Below are 25,000 nucleotides of genomic sequence, written 5' to 3'. Positions count from 1 at the left end.
ATGCTTTGAAAGTTCTATGTAGAACCTTAATGATGTTATAAATAACCTTTTTAATGATGGTTTATTTTCATTAATTAGCATATTAGTATGTTTACATAATTAATATTAGTATTATTAATATTATTTGTATATATTATTTATTACTATAGTTTTTTACCCCTTTATCTGCCTGGTCTTATAATATAGTATAGCGTCTATTAGGGTCTTCATAAAAAAAACAACAACAAAACAGCTTGTTGTCAATTATAGGTACTTTTATTTTATTTCATGACATTTAATTTAATTTTATTTCATGACAAAATGACAGTGATCTAACAACCGTTATTAGCAGAATACATGAATAAATGACAATTGACACTGACCATAAATAAATACTTAAAGATGTAAAACAAAAATAGAAACAGAAAATAATTTAAAGGGGTCATATGATGTTGCTAAAAAGAACATTATTTTGTGTATTTGGTGTAATGAAATGTTTATGCGGTTTAAGATTAAAAAAACACATTCTTTTCCACATACTGTACATTATTGTTTCTCCTCTATGCCCCGCCTTTCTGAAACGTGTCGATTTTTACAAAGCTCATCGGTCTGAAAAGCAAGGTGTGCTCTGATTGGCCAGCTATCCAGTGCATTGTGATTGGCCGAATACCTCAAGCGTGTGACGGAAATGTTACGCCCCTACCATATTGTGATGGAGCAACGAGACAAAAACATAAAAAACATTATAAACGAGGCATTTGTTGCATCCAGTGGGGACATGATTATTGATTATAATGACTATAAACCACGTAAACATAAAACCATGTCTGCATTTGTGATCGGAGAAATGACAAACAACAAGCCCTACTCTACACTGCTTAAAACTCGCGTTTGAATCGTCAGTGGCAAATTCTTTAAATATGAAAACGTATTTACAGACTGTGAGTCAGAACAGCCGGCATTGTAGTCTACTCTACCAGGATCAGGAAACAGTCCTCCATAAAATGTGCTGCACACATCTGAATATTTGGGTTGAACTGTTCTGGAACACTGTTGTAAATACAACTTAACCACTGATTTGTAGATGTGTCCACTTTTGGAAGGCCAAACAAAGTAGTTTCGCTTTCACAACGAAACACACGGCGGGCTTGAGTGAGCGGCGGCTGGCGGGCTTGAGTGAGGAACGACCGGCGGGCTTGAGAACGGCGCGGCCAGTGGATTCGACGAAGGAGTGGCCGGCGGGCTTGCAGCAACCACATGTGACGACCCCGGGCTGGACTCCGATTCGTCCGATCCGGCGATCCACAGCGCGAAGTATGTTTTTCCTCAGTGACCAGCACGGATCAGCTCCAGGCATGAGGAAGCGGATATTGTCCTCTTTTGGAAGGCCAAACAATACTACAGCAAGAATAAAAGTTACGCCTTCTTTCTTTGCGTGAACATTTGGGCGGCGTTATGCAAATCTTCCCACATAGTGAGGTAGATATGTGGGGGTGTGTTAAAACGAGGCGTTTTAGGAGGGCGTGGACAAGTCTTAACTTTTATAAAGAATATTTCTGTGGATTTGAGACTTTAGTCTTTGCAACTTTAGGGATCTTATCTATGCACGAACAGCTTGTAACACTCCAAAGAGAAAGGAAAATGTGAAATTGCATCATATGACCCCTTTAATGAAGACCAAATTTTCACAATCCTCTATGAAGCCTGTAAGTCCATCATTATGTGTATTTTGGTGTGATTGAGTGGCAGTTTCTCTCTGCAGACGATGAGGTTGCAGGATGTGACAGCATCTGAAATGCACAATTGAGTTTAGAGTTACAATGTGCCTCCTTCCATTTGTTGATGTAAAAACAATTGTTTATGAAGTCCAAAAGTAGTATGTGAGCACTTCAGAATGTTATGTTTATGCATAAACCCAAGTAATAAAAAATACATAACAATATGAATCATATATTCAAAATCTTTGTTACTTACCTAGTGGAGATGGAGAAAAATGTATCCTTAACTGAAAAGAGCTGGTCGCACTGTTCTCTGAAACTAAAAAGAGAAAAAGACATGATTGGTCAAACGCTTAAAAAATACATAACAATATGAATCATATATTCAAAATCTTTGTTACTTACCTAGTGGAGATGGAGAAAAATGTAGCCTTAACTGAAAAGAGCTGGTCGCACTTACATGTTCTCTGAAACTAAAAAGAGAAAAAGACATGATTGGTCAAACGCTCTTCATAAAAAACGGTAAAACAGCGATGTAGGACGATTTTGAAGTTGGAGGAGAAAATGAGATGGGAGTTTTTCGATATACCCTAACTGAGGATGAGGTTGTGGGACGTGATGGATCTGAAAAACACAATTGAGTTGAGAGCTGTCCATTGGTTTATGTAAAAACAATGATGTCTATGAAGGCCAAAAGCAAAAATGGACAGAATGTGAGCCCTTCACAATGTTAAAAGAAAAAAGTGATATAAAGCCATGGGATAGCTTTAATATTTTTTGTGACTGGGTATGTTTATGCATAAATTACATTACATTTACATTTAATCATTTAGCAAATGCATTTATCCAAAGCGACTTACAAATGGTGGTACACATAGCAAGGTTTTATTTAAAAAAATAATAAATAAACAGAATAAAAAGTAGATAGAAAAGAAAAAGAATAGATAAAGCTAGTGTTAGAGGGTCCATTTAAAAAAGTAAACAAGTAGATAGAATATAAATAGAATAGAAAGTTCTAGTGTTAAATTAAAAAATATATATATTGATTATAAATTCAATGTCTGTGTTACTTACTTAGTTGAGAGGAGGAGAGAAGTATCCTCAGCTGAACAGAGCTGCTCACACTTACATGTGACCAAAACACTAAAAAGAGAAAAGAACATGTTTGTTTGGAAACCAGTTGCAATTTAAAGATAAATTTGTATTTAAATTAAAGAATGGAATCATTTACCTGTTGATAGTGTGTTGTCAGTCAGTCTGATCTCAAGGAAATCAGTAATGAGGTGGTTCGACAGTAACAGATTTGAAAAACAGAAAGGTGGGAACAAAGAACCCTAAACTCTAACACAAAGGGCCATTTCAGCATAAAAGGGTTCTTCAGGATGCTGTGGTTCTAAATAGAACTGTTACTACATGTAAAGAACCTTTAAAGAACCATCTTTTTTTTTTTAGAGTGTAGAAGTATTTTAAAACTTGCACATACATGGTTAAATAAGCTTTAGTCAGTGGAAATTGTTATAAATGATCAATAATAACATCCTTAATGATTATGATAATGACTATGACAAAATGTGTTATGGGAAACTATCTAATTAAGCTAGTTTCTAGACTATTTCTAGAGCCAAGACAATGAAAACACTTTACATAAGACCTTGATAAAAGGCTCAATAAAAAAAAATTCAGACAGAGGTTTGTGCACTAAATAAATATAATGTATTCATGTGGTTAATATTTAATTTCACAGCATATTTATTTTGGATACAGGCCCATGAGCTCGGTGAATACATTAGCTCTTTCCACTGCTATTATATTATGTAAGATATATAATGACCACATAAATAAGTTATTTCTGCAGGGTCTGTTAGACAGACCAACTCCTGTTGAAGTTATTGCTAATACAGAGTGAATTCTCATTATTAGAGGTGATCTCATTGGTGAAATGCATTCATGTGAAATCACAAGGAGGTCTCTTCTTATGTCTGCTTCGATATGTGACCATCGGATGGAAGCGTTGGCACGCTTAACGCTGTAGAACAGATGGACAGTTTACAGTTAAAGGGCACCGAAGACCTGCTCTAACGTCCCACCGAGGACGGAGACTGAGCCGGCTCCACATGCATGAAAATGACTAGAGTATTGGTTCCTCTACTGTCAGAAATCTGTTGGTTTTAATTTAATCTAATGTTTATGCGTTTTATTTTGTGACAGGCTGGGCAAGTTTGGGCTCTTTGAGCTCTCAACTCTCAAATGATCCATTTAAGTAATGCCTGGCAAAAGAGTGTGAACCGTATAGTGGTGTTTTTATTTATTTATTTTTGCATGCATGCGTTTGTGTCTGTGCTGGGTGGAATATAAGGAGTACAGGCTGATTGTTTCAATGAAACAATTTGATTCAATTTTCCACTCAATAAAATTAGCCATCAGGGCTCGGGCTCTCCAACCGTCCACAGTCCCTCATTTCCAGATTCTGCTCCTAATTGAACGAGTTTATGTACTTGTCTGCGAGAAATTGGAAAAATTCATCACCTGGAAAATGTGATATTTTTCTCCCTCCCGGCTGTGCACAGCTTGTTTTGTCCTCTCTCTTTTACTTCATCAAAATGATGAGCCACTATGAAATGAATATAGTGACATTTGCATGTGCGTGTGTGTGTTCAGATTTGTTGGTGGAATTATTTTATTCTTACCTTACAGAATCTGTGTCTTAATTTAATTAATGATACTAATAGGTAAAAATTTCTAATCACTTCGTAAGCTAAGACTGATTCATTTAAGAAATTAACAAATCACAATCAATAGATCTTCCTTACTGTTAACATTGGCATATATATATATATATATGTGAATATTATTCTCAAATCATGTAATTTACCTAAATAGGCCTAAGCGATAAATGCTACTATATAAAAATGTGACGACATCTAGCATGTACATTTAATGCTTTCTCTGCCTGTAAGAGACAAAGTTTAACATTTATGTAGTTAGTTATTTATATAGGTAGATTCTTAATTATTTAGTTAGTAAAGACAAGATTCACATTCCTGCACATAAAATTTTATGTAAAATCTATTTAATATATAGGATTTGGCATATGTATGAAATATATATTATTTATAAAACTACGTTTGAATTTTTGTGTCTGGTTACCCCTTAATTTTCCCCCATCTTTTTTCAAAAAATTTTCCACATTTATTTAAAGCCAAATAAAATTCATAATAAAGTCATTTTAATAGTGCTGCAGTGTGACACATTTTAAAAGTTGTGACAAAAATGTAAACTTATTTAATGTAGTCTGTGATTAATGAGAGATTAACCCCCCTCATGCATAATACATAATCAACACTCCAAAAATGATATTCTTTCTTAGGAATTGTGTATTAAATAGTTTTAGATGAAGTGCAGTAGAAATTTCATGTCAAATATCCTGGATGTAGGAATAGGATTGCGTCTTATAGGGTGTGTGCATGTATGTATTTTTAATAATATGTGCATGAAAGTTGATTGTTTGAAAGAAAGTGAGAGAGTATGTCTATGCATGAAAGTTGACTCTGTAGGAGTGAGCGAGAGAGAGATAAAAGAGAGGATTGTGAGATAGATGGAAGAGAAAATGCTGTACGATCTGCCATCTGTGTGCAGGGTTCGTCTCCTGTGCCCCATATGGCCAGGAGAGATGAGCTACAACACACACACACTCACTCTCTCATATGCACAGATGCACATGCTCACACACATTTATGGTGCGTCTTAAAACTTAATTATCCAGCCTTTTTGCTCCAAGTCAGGGAAGCGATGCTTCTTTTGTAGCAAATGAAAAGATTTCATCATAATGATATTGATGAGGTTGATGACATCACTGTATCCTTTCTGCAGTGTTTGAAGCTGCTTTGAAACTGTTGCAAGTGAAGTTACAAGCTATTATCTTTCTGAGAGTAAAAAAAATTTTTTTTACATTGCATGCTTATGTCTTCATACACACGTTTTGTGTTCTGTTTTTTAAAAAACATTTTTTTATCACACACCAGCACATGCACACTTCTGAATAAGTGTTATATATTATACTTTGTAGTGATGGACAGGCTCCTCGCAGGCTGCCAAAATGAAATGAGCACAATTACCAGGGGCGACAGAGCCTGGCCACATTAGGCTGACCAATCGAGCAGAAACTCAAATGAGCAACACGCGCACACACACACACACACACAGGCAAAAGACGAGTGCTGCCCTAACACCACACAAAAACCTTTACAAAGATGAACCACGGTAATACTTTGAAATCAGTGTAAACTTCATATGCCATGAAATTGAATATCTACTTTCAGAAGCGTCATGTCCTTTGAAACTGAGGGGGGCATGAGCTCCTGAAGATCTTTGAGCTAAGGATGGTTTTAATGAAACAAAAAATTGCCTTTGATAATTAAGTTGCATAATTATTGTGGGTTAAACTGAATGCTGAATAGGGAGAAAGATGCATATAAAATCTAAATATTAATTATAGTTAGTCATATATTGATTATACACTGAACAAAATTATAAACGCAACACTTTTGTTTTTGCCCCCATTTTTCATGAGCTGAACTCAAGGATCTAAGACTTTTTCTATGTACACAAAAGGCCTATTTCTCTCAAATATTGTTCACAAATCTGTCTAAATCTGTGTTAGTGAGCACTTCTCCTTTGCCGAGATAATCCATCCACCTCACAGGTGTGACATATCAAGATGCTGATTAGACAGCATGATTATTGCACAGGTGTGCCTTAGGCTGACCACAATAAAAGGCCACTCTAAAATGTGCAGTTTTACTGTATTGGGGGGTCCGAAAACCAGTCAGTATCTGGTGTGACCACCATTTGCCTCACGCAGTGCAGCACATCTCCTTCGCATAGAGTTGATCAGGTTATTGATTGTGGCCTGTGGAATGTTGGTCCACTCATCTTCAATGGCTGTGCGAAGTTGCTGGATAATGGCAGGAACTGGAACGCGCTGTCGTATACGCCGATCCAGAGCATCCCAAACATGCTCAATGGGTGACACGTCCGGTGAGTATGCTGGCCATGCAAGAACTGGGATATTTTCAGCTTCCAGGAATTGTGTACAAATCCTTGCAACATGGGGCCGTGCATTATCATGCTGCAACACGAGGTGATGGTCGTGGATGAATGGCACAACAATGGGCCTCAGGATCTCGTCAAGGTATCTCTGTGCATTCAAAATGCCATCAATAAAATGCACCTGTGTTTGTTGTCCATAACATACGCCTGCCCATACCATTACCCCACCGCCACCATGGGCCACTCGATCCACAACGCTGACATCAGCAAACCGCTCACCCACACGACGCCATACACGCTGTCTGCCATCTGCCCTGTACAGTGAGAACTGGGATTCATCCGTGAAGAGAACACCTCTCCAAAGTGCCAGACGCCATCGGATGTGAGCATTTGCCCACTCAAGTCGGTTACGACGACGAACTGCAGTCAGGTCGAGACCCTGATGAGGAAGACCAGCATGCAGATGACAGAAGACAGTTTGTGCAGAAATTCTTTGGTTATGCAAACCGATTGTTGCAGCAGCTGTCCTGGTGGCTGGTCTCAGACGATCTTGGAGGTGAAGATGCTGGATGTGGAGGTCCTGGGCTGGTGTGGTTACACGTGGTCTGTGGTTGTGGGGCCGGAGAAGTGCTCACTAACACCGATTTAGACAGATTTGTGAACAATATTTCAGAGAAATAGGCCTTTTGTGTACATAGAAAAAGTCTTAGATCTTTGAGTTCAGCTCATGAAAAATTGGAGCAAAAATAAAAGTGTTGCGTTTATAATTTTGTTCAGTATATTTCACATTTATGTAATTATTGTACTATAATATACTGTTAAAAAATACAGTAAAACAGTAATGTTGTGAAATATTACAAGCTAAAATAGCTCTTTTCTGTTGTAAAATATTTTAATGTGTAATTTATTCCTGTGATGCAAAGCTGAATTTTCAGCATGATGATTTCAGTCTTCAGTGTCACATGACCTTTCAGAAATCATTCCAATATGCTGAATTATTTATTTATTTATTTGAAGTGGAAGCCTTTTGCTATATTATATAAGTCTTAACCCTCACTTTTGATCAATTCAATGCCTCCTTGCTGAAAGTATTAATTAATTTTTAAAATCCTTTAATAGGAAGGACTTTCCTGTGTTAAGACATTCACTGCTTTCATACTTTTTTTTTTTGGAGTATCTTCGGAATCAGTTCTGATCGTTTTTGTGTTGTTCTGTAACTCTGTTGCAGATAACGAGTTGATCCAGCATTCTTTTGACCGAGGTGATGCAGAGACAGAGCTTGGCTCGATCAGGACGACGTCTCGGCCAAACCCCCACCGTGCCTCCCCAGCCCGCCCACAGCCGATCAATATGACTGGAGTTGGAGATACAGGTCAGGCGATGCACTTCCAGTAAGAGTAGACTGATAAAATAGCTGGGTAGAAGGTCTTAACTTGCATATCATGGGTCTGCTATAGTAAAATGTCCAATTCAACAGATGGACAAGATACAGTATGCATAGCTTTATTAGTATATATGTGTAAATGCTACGAACAGCATAGCTACTGAATAAGTTTTTGTTTGCAGGATTTTTCTTTACAGGGTTTTACTTTTCAGGTTGTGTTGAAGAAAGTTCAATGGATGTGTACATATATTGAACATTTATTGTGTTTGTAGGATTTTTCTTTACAGGATTTTGCTTTGCAGGATTTTTCTTTACAGGTTGTAATGAAGGATTTTTAACGGTGTTGTAGTTTTGTTCAGTAACTGAAATAACTTATTTGCATTAGCTTCATAAACTGTACTGCTGCTGCTTGGCACAATTGTTGGTCTGCGTGAAGTTTCAGCACTAATTCTGATTTACTGCTTAGTTCAATCTAAACTTAGCAGAAAATGCACTATAAACCAATTTATCAACATAGTCTTTTATGAAGCAACATAAAATAAAGGAGTGAATTACTCAGGAAAGAAGACATCATTCCAGTTTGATATAGTGACAGGCACATAAATCGTTTCTATTCAGTAAATCTGACTGAATCCATGTGATTATATGATTAATAATCTGCAATTTAAGGTTTAGGCTCTGTTTTGTGTAGATTAATTACCATTCGGGTGTAATTGCGGATGCTAATGCATTCTAGTTGTGTGACCTTCAGCTAGTAATGTGACATGCTCATAGTGTGAACGCTAATGTGGATCTGTATTTTCCTTTTGCTAAGTTCATGTGAATTCACTTCATGTGAATTATCTTGTAATACCTGTGCAGAGATGCTTGCAGTTTTATTCTGGGCATCCAGATCTCCTGAGATGGACATGAATTACACTCTCCATCCATTTAAAGCCCATGCAGGGGGCACATAATGCTTTCTTTTAATCAGAAAGACCTGTAGTTTATATATAAAAAAACTCAGATTTGGCCCTGTTCATCAGATTTATATTGACATTATTTATTGATGTCCATTACGAAATGTACAGGAGGCAGGATTTAGAGCGCTAGATTTTGGACAAATGCCACAGCGACGGTTCTGCTTCGCTTCGTTTGGATTTGGCTCCGAGTCTCTCCAGACAATGGTTGGGTCTTAAATGCCATTTTCCTTAATAGTGCTGAAGTTATGCTGCTCACGGCCGCTCATATCTCCTGTCCTCCTCATCTGCGCACACTGGTACAGAGGCGGATAGAAATGCTTAATTATTAATTGGCTTGTTGTGTTTGTGCCGGGAGGCAATAAATAACGTTCTCGTCTAATGAATAATGGGGTTGGTTCGGGGGCCCCGGCTCAACCGCGGATCCCCATGGTGAGCCATTAACGTTTTACAGTGTCTCCAGCGCTCGGAGGAAGCCGGGTTCCTGCCAGCCCATTACCCAAGCACCAGGGAGGCGGGCGACTGGACCCACTCTGGGGCAACGTGGCCGACCCCGGCGGCCCGAGAGGACAAGTGTGGCCGCAGGGTCGGCCATGGGCTGCTGGAGGGGAACTGAACGGGTGACTAATCAAAAAAGTTTTATGGCGAAGTTTGCGATTAGCAGTAAGGCCTAAGGGGTCGAAGGTCTGTTAGTTTAGAGTTTATCAGCATAAGACATGGATTATTAATACAGAGATGTTTGTGAAGTTATAGGTCACCTGGTTGACCATAGGAAAACAGGAACACTTCTCAAACTCAGCATCTTTATTGGTTTTAAAAGTCAGCAACAATAAATATTAATACACTGGGGGAAAAAAAGAAATGGTGTTGGACTTTGAAACAATTTTTACTCAGCAATCGCTACTAAATTTCAAAGAAACGGCTTAACATGAAATTCTAAAGTGGGAAGACTAAAATAGTATTTTCTTTTCAAACGTACTCCAATAATTTTTGGGTTGTTTAACTTGAAGTATGGCTATGAATCTATTGAAATTAACTGAACTGCTCAAATATCAGTATCTGCTGAGAAAACTTGCAAATTAAAGTTATTTAAAGGCATTATATTATTGTGTCGGTTGAAAGCATTGCATAGCCATATATTTTAATATATTGTTTGTTATATAGGCTATCCATTTTTTATACCCATTTGAACAGGATGTGATCTTGTATTCTGTTTGAGATTTTTTTGTTTGTTATTAATATATACATAATTGTACAAAATTAGTTTATTATTAATTTTTCACACATATTATAATTTTATTATTTAATTAATTTAATAATTAATAATAATTATTATTATTATATTCCAAAATACATTACATTAATTGCTATTTTTAGTATTTATTTTAAGAATATTAAAATGGCAAAAAAAAATTAAATTAAAAAATATACATATAAAAAATACAAAAAACAAGCACTTTACTGCCTACAATGGAAGAGGTTTCTGCAAGGTGGCTAAGTTTTTTTGTGTAGTTCTGACACATACGCTGCCACACATCTTGCATTGTCACATCAACTTATCTCTCTCTGTCCCTCTCTGTCTGTATACACACACACACACACACACACACACACACGCACACACAGCTTGTCTCCATGTCAGTTGATCTGTTCTGAGAGGTCATTTTTCAATAGCAGAGGCAGACAGGTCTGTGCAGGGATCAGATTGATTTGTCCCCAAACTTCACAGCACTGCAGCAGGAAACCTCACAAATCAACACTGTCATACCTCCCGCTGAAGCCCCACATTCGGTGTGGCCGTACTGTGTTTTTGTGTTTGTATGTGAGTGTTTAAGAAGGTAGAAGAGAGAAAGGCCAAGCAATAGAAAGCATATGTGTGTTCAGAATTATTTAGTATTTGATTTGTCCTCCTTTTGCTTCACAAGTTTGTATAAAGCATCTTGTTCTCCAGTGGAAGCAAAAACATCGGAACTTTTGCATTTCATTATTTTATTTTTTTTGAATAACATCCTTTATTTACAAATTTAAATTTGCAGATTCAGACTTCAAGTTGTTGGTGGCATTTTATGTGCAGCAGACGTTCTCTATAAATATACTGATGTGTGTTTTTTGTGTGTGTATGTTTGTGCATATGTATGAGTACCTCGATAAATTCAGATTCTCTCTCTCTGTGTTCTGCATGTATATTTCATGTGTGTGACTGTGTAGAGCGGGCTGGTTCCTCTCAGAGGTGTGAAGGAGATGTTGAGGTTCAGCGCAGACTAGGAGCCATGTGCCTTCATCAGTATGCATGCTGCAAACCAATCGGCCCGCAGGGGGAAGAGTTAGTGTGCGACACGCATGGCTTCCCTGTTTTAATTTCCCTCCATTTGAGAACATTAGCCCTGACAAAGGCAGAGAGGTACAGAGGGACCACTGAACAAACAGAGTGGAGGGAGAGAGAGAGAGAGGCCTTATGCTTGACAGAAAGACGGGCAGAATAGGTGGAGAAAAGAGGAGAATAAGAGAAATCTGAAACTAGATTTTGTGAATGTAACTATCTGATACAGCCTTTACTGGAAAGTACCGTGGCTGTATCGTTGTGCAGTGATGGTGCATTAGCTGATGGTAATAATTTGGTACTTTGAAATCTTTTGAAATCCCAGGGTACTTCTAAGAATACCATGGTACTGCCAAAAAACATGCTGGTACCAGGGTGTTTTTGATGTGTTGTATTCAAATAGTATGCTATTTACACGGTAGGTTTATTTGTTCTAGCATATAGTAGCATTCAAAAACCATTGTATTTTTTTCTGTTGATAAGTTCCTTCCAGTTTGTGATGCCCATAACATTCGATGCCAATTATCGTTTTATTCAAATGAGCACAATTTGCATTGAAGGTATAGATTTGATCAGTTTGTTTAGAATATGATATTGAATTGTGCACAGTTTTGAAATTACAGAATGCTAATAAGCCGATAATTTTTGAATACTCAGTTTATAGTATTTTATAGTGCATCTAAATGTATCTTTTTTTATAATTTAGAGTTATCCCTTTAAGCTGATGATTATCTCATTCTTAAATATTTAAACATCCAGTATTTTTTTATATTGAATAATTTCGTTTTTTTATTCAATAAATGTTCAGATTCAGCCAATACTGAAAATACTAAAATATAAAAACAAAATATACAAATAATTTAATAATGATTAATATAAAATATACAAATAAATAATAACAAAAAAATGCATTCTTAGTAAAAATATTATCTTAATTTCTAAAATAATGCAAAACAATTAAATATCATATTTATATTTGTTATTAGCTGATATCTCCTGTTTTTATAAATACATTTACTTTTGTGTACATAGTATATATATATATATATATATATATATATAAAAATATAATAATAATAATAACAAATAATAAAAAGCAGAAATAAAAAAATCATTCTTAATAGTAACTCACTATTTTAATTCTTAGAATAATCTTACATTTAATCTTAAATTCTTATATTTAACTGTTATTAGCTGATATCGGGAGGTTTAAATGTGCTTTATGTAATATTAAAAAAAATATCCTATATCAGCTAGCACTAAAACTACAGAACTATAAATATAAAAAAAATTAATAAATAAATAAAGTAAAAATAAAAACCAATAATGGAAAGCAACCTCTATGTTTTTTATATATTTGTCTCTCAATATTTTGCCTCTCAATAGTTGGCTGCTGAACCCATGGTCTTGGCATTGCCGTGCTCTATCAGTTGACCTTCAGGAACTGTAAAATCGGCAATCTTGTAACATGTTTTTTTATTTTATATAAAGAGTATGCATAGAAACTATGTCAGTTTATAATCTTGAAGTGTGTGAGCTTCATGTGTTGTGATTCCTGAGCAATCAGCTTTAGTGAGGAATGTCAGAAGTCCTCTGAAGAGGCAGATCAAGATTCATTGGTGGTCTCTTGAAGTATCTGATTTGTGTGCCGTCCCTGATTGTGTTGGAAGAATGAAGGCCTCTAACGGAGATCAGACGCTGTCAGCGATGTTCATCATGCCCATGTGTCTGATGCGCCGCCAGTTTCTGAGGATCAGTTGTGTGTGTGTGTGTGTCTGTGTGTTACTGAGAGAGGAATCACTTAAGTGAAAGACCAAGAGGGAAATGTGGCCGTCTCCTCTGTGCAGATGGCGGAAAAGAGTCTGGTGTTGAACAATGAGTCGCTCAAGCAAGCCGGTGACAGTTTATACAGACCCTCAAACGTATGAGGCTCTATGGCTCTGTGTAGTTGTGGCAGGTTTGTGTAATGGCTGAGAGCAAATGTTATTTGATATGCTGTGTCTGCGTGAACTGCTTCTTGTATGTTTTGTGCCACCTTTTAAATCTCTGCGACTACAATTTGTTAATTAAGTGGTTGTTTCTATTTGTGCTTTTAGTAGCAGAGAATGATAAAATAATTGTATGCACCATTGTGGGATGAATGAATAATTATCGAATAGATATCCATATAAGGGTTGCCAAAAGCTGCACTTTTAAACCTAATTTTATTTTTAACTTAATTTTCCTCACTCTGACTTCATAACCTCCCATTTTATGTATATTGTAATATTTGTATATTACTTATAATAATAAATTCTATAAATTATCAAATTATTATATATAATTTATTGTATGTAATTCTATTTATAAATCTTAAATTTTAGAATTATATTAAATATTATATTTACAGAATATTATATATCAACACGCACACACACACACACACACACACATACATATAAATACAATTTGATAATTTATAGAATTTATTATGTAGTAAAAAATATAATATTTCTATACCCATAGATTCTCTATGGGGTTCAGGTCTGGCGAGTTTGCAGGCCAGTCAAGCACAGTAACACCAAGCTGATTGTCTCCATGCCACGCCGCACTGATGCAGTAATTCATGCAAAAGGAGGCCCAACCAAGTATTGAGTACATGTACAGTAAATGAACATACTTTCCAGAAGGCCAACAATTCACTAAAAATGTTTTTTTATTGGTCTTATGAAGTATTCTAATTTGTTGAGATAGTGAATTGGTGGGTTTTTGTTAAATGTGAGCCAAAATCATCACAATTAAAAGAACCAAAGACTTAAACTACTTCAGTCTGTGTGCATTTAATTTATTTAATACACAAGTTTCACAATTTGAGTTGAATTACTGAAATAAATGAACTTTTCCACGACATTCTAATTTATTGAGATGCACCTGTATGATCATTATATTTATAATTTTGTATTTTTATTATTCCAATAATATTATTGTAATTACCAATAATATTGTTGTAATTTTAACCTTACATGTAGTTTAGATGTTGAGTAATAACTTCTGGTCACATACTGTGGAGTTGCTTTACCTCAAAACAATGCAACAGGTGCGTCATTGCCATGTGAGTGAGTTTCTCAGAGGACAAAAACTGATTTCCTGCCTGCAGCAAAATTACACTTTAACGTCTGCAGGTGGTGTGTGGAGCCTCAGTTGTTTGAGATGTAGATCCGGTAAAGGTGAAACAAACTGACCTCAGAGTTGCTTCTGACCATACAGAGAAACTCTGACCTTACACCTTTCTTTTTTTTCTTCTGTCCCTCCACCTGCAGCTGTGAATCTTCTCTGTGTGCTGAAGCTCAAGCTGATCTGTTACTCTCATGACATGTTACTGTTCTTCCCTCAGGACAGTCTCATGAGAAGCTTCGACTCTTGTTCGCCTGCTAGTAAGTGTGAGCTGACGTTCACTTTGAAAATTCAGCACCGACTTCAAAGCTGCAGGTAGATTTGGATGAGGTCAAAGTCAAAGAATGAGTAAAACAACCCTGTTGAAAAGACCAACGAGACTAGACACCAGCTTTTGTTGTGTGAAATTCTTTGGTCAACCAGCTTAATTAGAAAGCTGTTCACCAAAATGAAAACTGAAAATATAGATAGATAGATAGATAGATAGATAGATAGATAGATAGATAGATAGTAGATAGATAGATAGATAGATAGATAGATAGATAGATAGATAGATTAACTTTTGTGGGCCAAGATGAACACTATATTTCCCAGAATGCAAGTGTTGCATTTCTTTGAATTACATTTCAGTAATTCCTCTTCCTGTCTTTCCAAGTTCCTCACCATAAGTAAAAGAGAGTAAATGAGGTAAAAAGAGAGTATGAATGAGCAAAAACAGCGAGGATGAGAACAAGGAAGGCTTGATGAAGAGAGAGGAGGTCCATGACAGAACCTTCTCGCTGAACTTTACACAAATGATTGTTTACCAACCGCGGAGCAAAAAGAAAGAGCCTGAGTTCATGTTTTCAGTCAGCCATCTTTCTTCACATGCCAGGACTCTTAAAACAAAGTGGCAGGACTCATTAGCATCCCGTTTCCCCCACGCTCATCTTTCATCGGCCCTTTAGGAATTTGAGGTTTGGCCTTAGGTGTTGGCGGGACGGGTCTCGTTCTAGGCGGAGACAGAAAGTCTATCTCGTCCACCCATGGCCACCGTCGCACTTTGTTCTCCCGCCCTCTACAAATCACAGAGTAAACCGCCAATCATTCATCACCACGGTAAAGGGGTCGTTATTGTCCCGATGACACCAGACAATCCCCCGTGAACCGTGCCTCTACCCCTCCTCCAGCGGGATGAATGGAGAGGGGCGAGATAACACAAGAGAGATGGACACAGGACAGAGATGGCAGGATAAGAGCAGAGATTCAGGTGCTGGTGGGATGGATACACATACCAGACAGGGTCCGTCTTAGATTTATGGAACAATGACAGGAAGTGAGGAGTCTTTACTCTATATAACACCTGTTAAATCTGTTTTATCTGACCATTTATGTTAGAAAAAAAGGAGATAACCAGAGCCATTGAGATCAACACTGATAACTCGGAATAAAGAGGTAAATCAGGGAAGAGACAAACAAACAAATACTAGGTTTGGACTAGAAAGTAAATGTAAAGGGAGGGGCTTAATGAGCCTTTCTAGCTCCTGATTGGATGATAGCGAAGGCAGGGAATACCAATGAGGTACACGAAGTAAAGAATTCACCTCTTGTTAAAGGGACAGTTCACCCAAAATCTAAATTCTGTTATCATTTACTAACCATCATGTTTTCCCCAAACCTGTTTGAGTTTCTTTTTTTTGTGTGGATATTTTTGCACATGTTTTTGCGCACGTAATGGAAGTCAACAGGGTTGAGAATAGGACTGCATGGTATTGGAAAAAACAGACGTTGGGTTTAGTTTTTCTGCAATATATTATAATGAGAAAAGAGACAGGACTTTTCACCAAATTACTTTAAACAACTATATTTGGAAAGAATGAATTATTCTAGAATGAGTTGGGTGATATTTTTGGGGAGTGCATCTGCTTAAAAAATAATAATTGAATCACAAATAATGTACTACTTTTTACTGAGAACCTTATAGGGTTGAATGATTTGGGAAACACTTTTGTGTTCATACTTGAGTTTGCTTTTTACAAAAAACAAACTCGAAGCTCTTACAGTAACCTTAAAATGAACAGAGAAACTTTTTTCCCACTTGGTTACATTCCCACTGTTTTTGACCAACTCAATATGATTATAAAATTATAATAATTATGATATTATTGTGATTTTTATTGTTATTATTAAATACAAATATTCAATATTTTGTAAATAAGAAATATATTGTTATAATACTGTTTAGCTGTAAAATAAAAAAAAATATTTTACTGTAATATTACAATGCTAATATTTACATCTTCATTCTGAATCCGGTAGCACATATTTAATTAAATTACAGTCTGCACATTTCACACCAGTCACAACTGAGCTATATGGCAATATTGATGTTATTTCGATATATTGTGCAGCCCTACTTCAGAACAACTTTGGACCCCATTGACTGTCATTGTATGAGGGATTTTTAGGTGAACTATCCCTTTAACAGGGCCGACCAACCCCAACATTTTATATACTTAATGAAGTTGTGTAATGAATGTGTTTCTGCCTGCTTTGTGTGTAGATGTGTGATATATACAAATAGAAACCTAAAAAGTGGGTTATGGAGGGATCGAAAAGAACTTGAGTGGGACTGAATGAGGAATTGTAGAGACTGATAAATGAGTGAAGGTAGTCGGATCAAGGACATGCTCTGGTTTACCTGAACTCTGTGCAGTGTCACATAGAGGCCATGCATAGTCAAATGAGTGCATGCATAGTCAAATGAGTGATGAAGAGCATTATATTTGATCTGAAGAAAGGGAGTGAGTGAAGGCAAAAGAGAGACAGGGAGGGGAGAAAACACAAGACAAATTCTGCAGGATGTCAGTAGAAGCCAAAGAGAAGAGGAGGAATACAGTCTTTCAGAGTGTAGTTAATTCAACATCATTTTTCTACCGTTAATGCATGATGTGAAGTATCTAATACTTCCTTGGTAAAAATCACTGTAATGCAAAGCCACATGCAGCTTCTTGCTTTTATAATGACAACAACAGCAATATAAGTAATATTTTATTTCTTTAGCTTTTGAACAGTTTTTTCATATACCTGTTGTGATACAGTGTTTGATTATATATATATATATATATATATATGTTAAGAGATTTATTTATTTTTGATAATGTATACTTGCTGACGTTATTAAAAGTGAAGTGACATGTGGCCAAGTATGGTGACCCATACTTGGAATTAGTGCTCTGCATTTAACCCATCCAAAGTGCACAAACACACACCGTGAACACACACCCGGAGCAGTGGGCAGCCATTTTTGCTGCGGTGCCCGGGGAGCAGTTGGGGGTTCGGTGCCTTGCTCAAGGGCACCTCAGTCGTGGTATTGAAGGTGGAAGAGAGCGCTGTACATTCACTCCCCCCACCTACAATCCCTGCCGGTACAAGACTCGAACCCGCAACCTTTGGGTTACGAGTCCGACTCTCTAACCATTAGGCCACGACTTCCCGAATTTAGAGAATAAAAATTTATGTATATCTAGATATAGATATTATATATTATTTAGATTCTATATGCTATATAGTTAGAATTTATAATATAGTGTATAATTCTATTTGACATTGTATTTATTTTTCTTAATTATAAAGTTTTTAAATATTTGAGATCTCTATATATCTACATCAATTTTTTTGAATTAAGATTTTTATTTTTTTTTTTTGCGTAAATATTTAATGCTTAAAAACTCACAAATGATAGTTAGATGTGTGCTGTAAAAAGGCCAAGACAGAAATATTATTTAGTTTCGATTGATTTCATGATGTTGTAGATAAATATTAGATATTATTGATGTTACAGACCACAAAGAATGTAGTCACAGGCTTGCATAAATCTATAATTGTCTTTCAATGTGGCTTTTCTGATCAGATTTTAGAGCTGTACAAAACTTAGTTTGGTTGTGTGAAAAGTCTTACCTGAACTGGATTATCTTACTGCAGGAACACAGCTTTCTTTTTTCATTTTCTCCCCATTTTTTCTTTGTGTAGCAGATTCTAGCAAAGTGAACAAATCCCCTTTAAACTGTTGCAGTGTTGTTAGCTAGTGAAGTATATGGGCTACACAGGCCTGTCTCGCAAACAAACAAACTCTACACACATCAGAACCACAAACAACACACACATCCAAATACGTAGCATTCAGATCTACGCAAACTCTGTGTCCGATAAAACTGGAGAATCAAACTGATCTTGGAACATGAAGACAGATGAACGCAATAACAAAGGCTTTAAAAATTTGTGTACTCTGTCACAGTGGTGTGTTGTGGGTAAATATGTGCCATAACTCACGCAGCGTCACCGCGGCGGCGTTTAAGCGTTCATGTGTATAATTATTTTGGAGTATGTCTCCATTTTCTTTCTTTCGCTTCAAATCAATTTTTATGGCAGCTGATTTTATGGCCGTCATCAACGCGGTGGAGAGCCTCAGCCTGCGTCTGCTGCGGGCGTAAAACAGCAGAGTGGAGCCATAGAAATATTACCGCTTCCACTGCGCCTCAGGCGGCGACGTGAATGAGGAAATGTAGGTATTTGAACGTGTGCTTGTTTGTGCGAGAGGAGAGCTGAGGGTCCTTTCCGTGACCTTTGACCCACGCCGTCATCGCTCCCGTGGGTGGCACTTTTGTTGTTATGGTAACAGGGGTTATTGTTCGATGTCGAGGTGCTGCTTTCACTGACGGCACGTCACACGATGCCTTGTCCGTCTTAAGTACTGATTCAGCTTCGAAGGGATCTTTTCTCAAACCCAGATTCAATTTAGCACAGGACTAAAAATGATATCTGACAGAAAATCATCTTTCATACAGGAAATCAAGCCTAGGGTTTAGAAAACGCCTCATTATAAACTATAAGATCATTGGAGAATGTATGATTATGTAATTGTGTTATGATTAGCACCGACAAGCATCCCTACTACATATATTTGAAAAGTTAATTTGCAAAAATCATGTTTTTTCATTGTGCATTCCAATTAATCTCAATCAAACTGCAGTTGGGTTATTTTGACTAGGATAAAAAATAACTAAAAATTACAGCGAACTAACACAATAAAACATGATTTTTGACAATTTTACAAAATGGAGTTATCTGTTTTTGCAAATAAACTCTTCATTTAGATTTATGGATATGAACAAAAAGCGGGTAAAAAAAGTTTGTTGTTATTGTTGTGGTTTTAAGCTCGAATCTAGTCATATACAGCAAAGTTTATATTATATAATATTATATTAATTCAAAATAATATATATCCTGACTTAAATCGAAATATATGCTTTGAAAATGAGTCTTAATAAATGTATCTTGCTTTAAGGATTTTGAACAAACATCTAATGCCAAATATTAAACTACCATTTTTTTCTTATTTAGATTTTTTTTTACAATAAATTTGCAAGCATAAATGTGATGATATCCAGGGTTATGCTTAAAGTAAGGGGAAAAAAACAACAACTAAAAGATATAATATATTAAATTATATTATGTTATGTCATATTATATTATATTTCAAAATAATATAGTCCTGAATTGTATGGCTTTATCTTAGAATTAGTAAATAATTATACAATTTTACTGTAAAACAAGGCAAAAATAAAACAGCACCCATATATGTAATTTATTATTGTTATTATTATTATTATTATTTATTTCTCTCTCTCTCTCTTGATGTCACAGAACATTTTAGCAATCTATGTTAATCACTCACAACACTAGACTTTTGCATGGGCAACTTACATTTTCTTCACGATATGTTCATGTCTAGTTAACTGATTACTGTTATAAAGGTAACAAAGCTCCCTCTTTTTTTTCTCCCTAATGCTGTTCTCGCTTCCTGTTCTTTATCATGAGAGCCCGTCTTGCTAAGACCCTCAGTGTCAGGCTAAGCAATGACAGGATTATTACTGTCTAAACACAGCGCGGGCCTCTTGAAAGAGGCCTGAGCACAGGGCAAGGCCTGCGTCTGCTCAAAGCCTGGTCAGCACGTTTGAAGCAGAATTAATGGAGGCAAATGTTAACACCTGCACTTCTGTAAATATTAGTATCTCACTCTCTTTCTCTGTAAATTCTGCATGTGATCTTTGTCACCTCTGAAAGTGGATGAGGACATAATCTCATATGGACATAATGGCTTTGTGGAGATCAAAGCGTCGAACGGGAACTGAGGGATCTGGATGTTTTTGTGTTCCGATAGGATAATCCGGGCCTCTCGCAGGGACCTTGAAACAGAGCTGCTTCGGTGCGGGTACATTATCAAACCTGTCTTAAATGTCACTTTTATTCTTTGTTTCTAGTTGCTTCTTTTGCCAGAGATGATCTGATGGTCTTTATTTCCAGCGGGTGAAATAGATCTCTGGTGGATTGGTGAGGAGGAGATTCAGTCTAATTGTTTCTATCTGTCTTTCTTCGTTGGCGGGTTTCAGGCTCTGGCTGGGTCCCAGATGTCATTTAGTATCTGCTCGCTTTCAGAGCGTTCACTCAAAAGCTGAAAGTGGAGTATCATTCATCCTGTTCTGAACGTGCTGAAGTGTTATAGGATGTGTAACTTTTTATTCTAATGAAGTCATAGTTATAAGAGTTGCTTTAAAAGCAACAAATTGTTGACCCAATACTTGATGGAAAGCAGGACTCCTTTTTATGATCTCTGGCTCAGGACCAGGGTTGCCAGGTTTTCACCAGAAAACCCGCCCAAATTCTACTCAAAACTAGCCCAAAACTATTCTTTCGAGGGGGTCCCCAGTTAAAAACCGTGTTGGGGGGTAAAATACACAGTATCATTCATCCTGTTCTGAACGTGCTGAAGTGTTATAGGATGTGTAACTTTTTATTCTAATGAAGTCATAGTTATAAGAGTTGCTTTAAAAGCAACAAATTGTTGACCCAATACTTGATGGAAAGCAGGACTCCTTTTTATGATCTCTGGCTCAGGACCAGGGTTGCCAGGTTTTCACCAGAAAACCCGCCCAAATTCTACTCAAAACTAGCCCAAAACTATGTTTCGAGGGTTAAAGACAAATTTAGTTAAAGACCGTGTTGGGGGGTAAAATACATGTTTTTGGCGGGGTTCCCCTGCTAAAATTCGCATTACAGGGGATAAATATCATGTTATTGGAGTCGCTTCAACCCGCGGACATGAAAAAGAACCCGCGGCAACAGTGTTAAAGTAGCCCAATTCCGCGGGAAAAAACCGGGGACTTGGCAACACAGCTCACTGCATTTCTCCTGTCCTACTGGGTTTCCTGCATTCGAACGCTGTCATTAGTAATACTCAGGCCTGATATAGCAGTACGCCACCTGCTGTTCTCATCCAGAACTGCAGACTTATACGCAGATCCATTTGCCTTTAGGAACCTTTGAGAACATTAACATAGTAATAGTAAACTCATCTTTTAGCTTGTTGTGTGATATATTATATTATATTATATTATACAAATATAATATAGTGTATTTGTATACACTTATCATAATCTTACCATTTGATCGTAAGGCTTATTTTTAATTGATTACATTTGTTTTTGTATGATCGATTTTTTGTTTGATTGTTTGGGGGGGGGGGCAGCAGACACTTGCTCAGCATACAAGGGAGCTTTAAAGAATATCAAATATAAGTTTTTGACCTCATACTTCAATTCATTTCGTTTCATAGTTTGGTGAATGGACTCTTATTCAAACAAAAAGGTGAAAATAGTAATAACAAAGTGGATGCGTCCAAACTTTAGGCTTAAAGGGCCATCAGTGTCTTGGCTATACCCTCACTTGCAACCACATTGCTCAGGGCCTTTTTCAACATCTAAAATTTGTCCTTGCATTCAGAAATGAAACTTTTTGTGTTCTTAAGGTGACTCTTAAACACGTAGGATGATGCAAAACCCCTAGGGTTTTCAAAAGTCACCTGAGGAGCCAAGTCTGCAATTAGACCTCCATTCAGGAAACACATAAATAACAGGGACCCGGGAAGCTAGAGACATAACAGTGATTAATAGAACCATTAATTCAGGCAGATTTTCATCCCAAACCCTTACTCATCTTTTCCCTAATAATGGATAATTACAATCTATGGATATTGTCAAAGGTGGAGAGCAGATGAAATGGTTTTGCATGAAGTTACAGCATCAGTTTTACAATAGTTTCAGAGGTAAAGCAAATTCCAGGATATACATAGAATATATATATATATATAAAAGGTCTCTGAATGTCGGTATTTAAACAAAGGTTTAACATTTAATTTTTTTATTTCTGTACAGGCCATGAGTGACAGTATTTAAACAAAATTATATGGAAATTAAATGTTTTTAAAATCACAAATGCTCATACAACTCCATGGCTGTCAGATGCAGTTTTCAGAGGGGACCAAACACAGATAATATTAATGGTGTTTGTTCCAGATGTGCCACGCAGATAACAATTCAGAGGGCTAATTGACAAACAGATCGATGACCTTGAATCTGTTTGTCTGCCACTGAAAAGAATGGAGCTGCTTTGGAAATGGCCTTCTATAAATCCTCTCACTGCATTCTAGACGTCCACCACAGGATAGCAGTGTCGCCTCAGTTTTGACGTTCACACGCTCACCCCACCCCCATCTTTCATTCCCTCTTTCTCCTCCTCCTCATAAATGCATTATTTATTTCCTGCTGGAAACACATCCTCTTTGTTTAAATATTCATGAGGCTGTGAAACTCTTTCAGGTGGTCACATTACCTGTCCTTCAGTAAGCCTTACACTAGGGGGCTAAGGAGACCGTCAAGTGTGTCTGTGAGCATGCGTGTGTATTACTCTCAGCTTAAATGTGATATTTCAAGGTCAACTGCATCGATTACTGTTATAGCAAACTGGTAACAGGTATCTGTGACTTAAAACGGTGCTTTTGTATGAGAGAAAATTAACAGCCCCTTTTCTTTTAATGCCTCCGGAGTCTTTTCAAGTCATTGTTGAGAGTCAGACAGCTTTTGCATACCAATTCTCCACAGCATTCACCTCGAATCCCACAGATAGCTAGTTTCCAAAGAGCCAGACATGCAAGTAATAATAGGGCTTCTGCAGGAACACGGCGCTATCTGAGATTTGTTCTTGAGTTTAATAGATGAGCGTGTTCAGATGTTTAAAAACGCTTATCAGCTCAGTACTCGAAGGCCTCTCAGAAGACACAAGCAACGGGGAAGCCCTTTAGATAAGAGCAGAGGGAGAGATTGCTGCATATGAGGAGGAGGAGATGGATTGTAGTTGTGGTAGTTTGAGGTCACAACAACAGTGTGTCTTTTAGTATTGTCTGATTTCGGCACACAGTAACCACTTCATTCCAAAATTTCCGTCTAACACTTTTAATTACTTCTTTCAAGAGTCATTAACAGGAATATGTAATGTTGTAGGTTCAGTGTAGTGTTAAGCTCTATTAACAGCATTTATGGCCTAATTTCAACTACCAGTAAAAAATGTTGTAGTTATTTTATAATAATACTAATACTAATTAGGGTTGCAAAGGGGTGGACAATTTCCGGTAAATTTCCAGAAACTTTCCAAAAAAATCCCTGGAATATTTAAAAAAATCCAGGAAAGTAAAAAAAAAATTCTGGAATGTTTCCCAGATGTACTGGACATTTCCCACCTTTTTGCAACCCTAGTACTACTACTAATAATAATACTTCTTATTGTTGTTGTTTTTATTATTGTTTCTAATAATTTATTTAATGTTTTAATAGTAATATATGACTACTACTACCACTACTACAAATAATAATAATCTAATATTATTTAATATATTTTTTAATTTATTATTTCTTATTTTAAAGTATAATTTTTTTATTATGAAAGCACAATATTTTCATGAAAGTAAAATCAGAGACTGTGACACACACACACACACACACACACATATAGTTTTATTATACTATATATTGTGTATATTTATTATACTGTCTGTGTGTGTATATATATATATATATATACACACACAGCCATTAATGTCTAAACCGCTGGCCACAAAAGTGAGTACACCCCTAAGTGAAAATGTCCAAATTGGACCCAATTAGCCATTTTCTCTCCCCGGTGTCATGTGACTCATTAGTGGTACAAGGTCTCTGGTGTGAATAGGGAACAGGTGTGTTAAATTTGGTGTTATTGCTCTCACTCTCTCATACTGGTCACTGGAAGTTCAGCATGGCACCTCATGGCAAAGAACTCTCTGAGGATCTGAAAATAAGAATTGTTGCTCTACATAAAGATGGCGTAGGCTATATGAAGATTGCCAAGACCCTGAAACTGAGCTGCAGCACGGTGGCCAAGACCATACAGCGGTTTAACAGGACAGGTTCCACTCAGAACAGGCCTCGCCATGGTCGACCAAAGAAGTTGAGTGCACGTGCTCAGTGTTATATACAGAGGTTGTGTTTGAGAAATAGACGAATGAGTGCTGCCAGCATTGCTGCAGAGG

General features: G+C 36.8%; 1 long non-coding RNA gene across 1 annotated transcript in view; it reads left to right on the top strand.

Moving 5' to 3' along the window:
- LOC107582893 (uncharacterized) overlaps positions 1–25,000 on the top strand; it is a 186,833-nt gene that overhangs the window by 24,200 nt on the left and 137,633 nt on the right. The window contains exon 2 of the long non-coding RNA XR_001608988.1: positions 7,975–8,118. This is a non-coding gene — a long non-coding RNA (uncharacterized lncRNA). The remainder of the gene's footprint in view (positions 1–7,974; positions 8,119–25,000) is intronic.

Source organism: Sinocyclocheilus grahami, unplaced genomic scaffold (genome assembly GCF_001515645.1).
Source record: "Sinocyclocheilus grahami isolate Dianchi unplaced genomic scaffold, SAMN03320097.WGS_v1.1 scaffold48.1, whole genome shotgun sequence".
Lineage (NCBI taxonomy): Eukaryota > Metazoa > Chordata > Actinopteri > Cypriniformes > Cyprinidae > Sinocyclocheilus > Sinocyclocheilus grahami.
Note: the sequence above shows the minus strand (reverse complement) of the source record. Positions and strands in the feature narration are given on the sequence as shown.